Source organism: Lutra lutra, chromosome 3, assembly GCF_902655055.1.
Source record: "Lutra lutra chromosome 3, mLutLut1.2, whole genome shotgun sequence".
Lineage (NCBI taxonomy): Eukaryota > Metazoa > Chordata > Mammalia > Carnivora > Mustelidae > Lutra > Lutra lutra.
In genome coordinates, this window is record NC_062280.1 from 74631856 (window position 1) to 74636277 (window position 4422).

The window sequence follows — 4422 nt, forward strand, 5'->3', positions numbered from 1 at the left end:
CCAAGGAATTAAAACTATGAGACACAGAGACATTGAATGACTTCTACCAGGACACACAGCAAGTAAATAATGGAGCTGATATTCACAGTCAGGAAGTATGACTCCATGACTTCACTTAAGTTCACACACTAGTTCCAATGCTGTTCTTTAAGAACAAAGTATAAAATTTTTGTCATAAAAATAGAGCATGTAATGGAGAGATAATTTTATTCCATTGTGTGGCCCCTTGAGAGAGTGGGGTGAGAGAAAAGTATAAGTGAGATGAGAGGAAGTGAAGAAAGCAAAGGAGAGAAGGAATACAGATGGCAGGAAAAGGAATGATGATTCAGTGGCTTTGGGGTGACAGCATTGGTTCCTTTTGTACTTTAGTTGCTGCACAAGCTTAACTAACAACTATATTGAGCATCTATGTACTGAGTGCCCAGGGATGCATTGGTGAGAAGAAGAGAAAAAAAAAAAAAAAAGCCTCCTTGCCCATCTGTAGATTAGTCTAATTCTTCTTTAGTTTGAAGAACTAGTGTACTATAGGGTCAGCTGCCACTTGAGCAGAGCAGACGGGCTCCTTCCAAATCTCTTTCAAAAGATTCACCAAAACAAAAGAATTCCTCTTTTACTGTCCCCTTAATTGGCACACACCGCATTTTTTGTTTGTTTTACAAGTCTTTGTTCTGTTTTATTTTTTTAGGTAAAAATTACAGTGCAGTGTGCAGATAATAAGATTCAGTAAATTTTGACAAATGCATACACTCTTCTAACAACTGGAGACAGTTTCCATATGTCTCGCAAGCAGAGGCACACGGTCTCTTTTCAGGAATGCTTTTATAGTGAACAGTCTTGGAAGGTAATGTCCCCTCTGGAGCAAACAGCAGCTTTGCTTACTGTCCAGTGTAATAAAGATAATGTCTTCTTTCAGAGCAAAGGGCAGGCTCACTTACTATTCTTTATAGAAGACTGAGAATCTTCCACTCTGACACCAGCTTACTGCATACGCAGCATCAGTCTGGGCCCCTCTTCGTTACCTGTTTAAGGCTTAGAGGACAAGAGGAGCCAATGCAAACCTGATGCTCAAACTGCTTACTGCGCTGTGGATACTGAAGTTCTTTGTCTCTGACCCAGAGTTTTGTGTCTGTTGCCAGCATCCACATGATGGGCAGGCTAACTTGCTATCTTGCAACTAGGGTGAAACCTCAGACCCTTCACAGTTCTTGACAGCCACCCCCTTCACGATACAGACCTATCCACTGAAGCAGCAGGTTCCCTCATAGCCATCTCCCCTCAGTCTCACAAGAGATGATCCTGTTTCTGGTTGTTTTCACAATAGATAGTTTTGCCTTTTCTAGAACATCACATACAGGGAATCCTACAACAAATACTCTCGTGTTTCCCTGTCTCACTCAGCAGGTGTGTAAGATACATCCACGCTGTTGTATAAATCAGTGGTTCATTCCCTTTTGTGTCTGCATAGTATTCCATTGTTAGAATAGTCCTCCATTTAACCATTTCCCTGTTGATGGACATTTGGGTGGTTTTCAGCTTACAGAACAAAGCTGCTATAAACATCCACATGTTTCAATAATGTTTTACTGTATACAGGAACTTGGGAACAAATCATTGTAGAGATTCCAGATATTATTATCTGCTTTTGAAGAATGCTCATTTTTGTCTTAGAAGGGACTTAATCTATCTGGACCCAAAGTTCCAGCTCTATCTCTTTTGCAAAGGGCGGCAGCTGAAATTTCTGTTGCAGTTTTCCGCCTTCCACCCACCCCCTTGGAGTCTGTCCTGCTTAAGTACAGTCAAAGGAGTCAGCTAAAAATTAGGGTGAGGTTCAATAGATTTGGGACTCTCTATGTTGTGACTCTCCTTTTTTGATTATCCTCCCTAACTTCAAAGTTGTTTGGGCATCTCTAAACTCAGCCAAATGACTCCACAAAGCAGTAAGATTGCACTTGTCTGTTTGAGTTCTTTTTTTTGTTTATTTATTTGACAGAGATCACAAGTAGAGAGGCAGGCAGAGAGAGAGGGGGAAGCAGACTCCCTGCTGAGCAGAGAGCCCGATGCGGGGCTCCATCCCAGGACCCTGAGATCATGACCTGAGCCGAAGGCAGAAGCTTAACCCACTGAGCCACCCAAGTACCCTGTCTGTTGAGTTGTAGTATCTCTGCACCCAAGAGGAATGAGAGTACCCTCAGGTAAAAGCTCTATAAACAAATCTCACCCAGTGTGATTCCCAAAATGTTTATACTAGTTTCTACCTGCTTTTGGTCATTCTCCAGTGCCCTCAGATAGCTGTTTTTTAATATGTTACCCAGAATTTATAATTGTTATGAAGACTTAGATAAAAGCTGCTCTACCATTTCTAAAAGCAGAATTCTGCCTAGTAATATATTGTTATCCCTTTACGCCTTGTCATTTTACTTTGGATGTATCTCTTATAAACAACATGTAGCTGGTTTTATATTTTTATGAAATCTGGTTCTGTTTGCTATTCAGTATGTTTAATCTTAATTTACATTTATGTGATTAATGAAATCTGGATTTATTTTTTACCATTTTATATGTTCTAAATACCATTATTTACATTTGCTTCAGTTCTGGTTTTTTCACTAGACTGAAAAGACTTTCTGTATTTTCTCCTCATCCTTTATATTTTCCTCATTTGGAAGCTATAAATTCTATTTCTCTTCCTAAGTGACCACCCTTATATTCTACATATATATCTATAAAATTTTTACCAAAGTCTAAAGTTACTCAATATTCTATCTTCTTTCCAAGCAGGAAAAGAAGATTACTTCATTTTATTTACCTGTTACCAAATTCCTATCTTTTATTGTTATCTAAAAACTTAACATCAACTTTTTTTTTTTTTGGTGCAATCGTAAATGGGTTGTCTTCTTAATTTCTCTTAGTATCTCCAGTTACTTCATTATTGTATAGAAATGCAATACATTTCTATATATTAATTTTGTATCCTGTGACTTACTGAATTCATTTATCAGTTCTAGTAGTTTTTTGGTGGAGTCTTGGGGTTTTCTGTATATAGTATCAGGTCATCTGCAAACAGTACAAGTTTTACTTCTTCCTTATCCCTTTGGATGTCTTTTATTTTTTCTCATCTGATTGCTGTGGTTAGGACTTCCAGCACTATGTTGAATAAGAGGGGTGAGAGTGAACATCCTGTCTTGTTGCTGATCTTGAAGGAAAAGCTCTCAGTTTTTCACCATTGAGTATGATGTTGGCTGTGGGTTTTGCATATATGACCTTATTGTGTTGAGATATGTTCCCTCTAAACCTACTTTGTTGACAGTTTTGATCATAAATGGACTTTATACTTTGTCAAATGATTTCTGCCTTTATGGCAGAAATGATATTTCTGGGCGCCTGGGTGGCTCAGTGGGTTAAGCCGCTGCCTTCGGCTCAGGTCATGATCTCAGGGTCCTGGGATCAAGTCCCGCATCAGGCTCTCTGCTCAGCAGGGAGCCTGCTTCCCTTCCTCTCTCTCTGCCTGCCTCTCTGCCTACTTGTGATCTCTGTCTGTCAAATAAATAAATCTTAAAAAAAAAAAAAAGAAATGATATTTCTGCTATTATTGAGATGATCATGTGGTTTTTATTCTTTCTCTTGTTAATGTAATATATCATATTAATTGATATGTAAATATTAAACCATGCTTACATCCCTGGAGTAAATCATATTTAATTGTGGTGAATGATTTCTTTTTAATGTATTGTTGGATTCAGTTTGCTGTTATTTTGTTGGGGATTTTTCATCTATGTTTATAAGAGATATTGGCCTATTGGGGTGGTTTTGTTTTGTTTTGCTTTGTAGTGTCTTTATCTGGTTTTGTTATCAGAATAATGCAGGCCTCATATAATTAATTTGGAAATATTCCTTCCTTTTTTATTTCTTTTGGAATAGTTTGAGAAGAATAGGTATTAACTCTTCTTTAAATGTTTGATCGGTGCTTACTTCAGCAGCACATACACTAAAATTGGAATGACGCGAAGATTAACATGGCCCCTGTGCAAAGGATGATAGGTAAATGTTTGGTAGAATTCACTTGTGAAGCCATTTGGTCCTAAACTATTTTTTGTTGAAAGTTTTTTGATTACTGATTCCATTTTATTGCTAGCAATCAGTCTGTTCAAAACTTTTTTTCTTCCTGATTCAGTTTTGAAAGGTTACATGTTTCTAGGAATTTATCCATTTCTTGTAGGTTGTTCAGTTTGTTGGCATATAATTTTTCATAATATTCTCTTACAATCCTTTGTATTTCTGTGATGTCAATTGTTATTTCTCCTCCTTCATTTCTGATTTTATTTAGCCGAGTCCACTCTCTTTTTCTTCTTGAGTCTGGGTAAAGGTGTATCAATTGTGTTCATCTTTTCAGAGGACCAGATCCTGGTTTCATTGATCTATCAT

General features: G+C 37.6%; 1 non-coding gene across 1 annotated transcript; it reads left to right on the forward strand.

The window, feature by feature from the left end:
* Positions 1-3961: 3961 nt before the first annotated feature.
* LOC125096629 (U6 spliceosomal RNA) lies at positions 3962-4066 on the forward strand. Its single transcript, XR_007126302.1, has one exon. It is a non-coding gene; the product is annotated as a U6 spliceosomal RNA (small nuclear RNA).
* Positions 4067-4422: the final 356 nt, after the last annotated feature.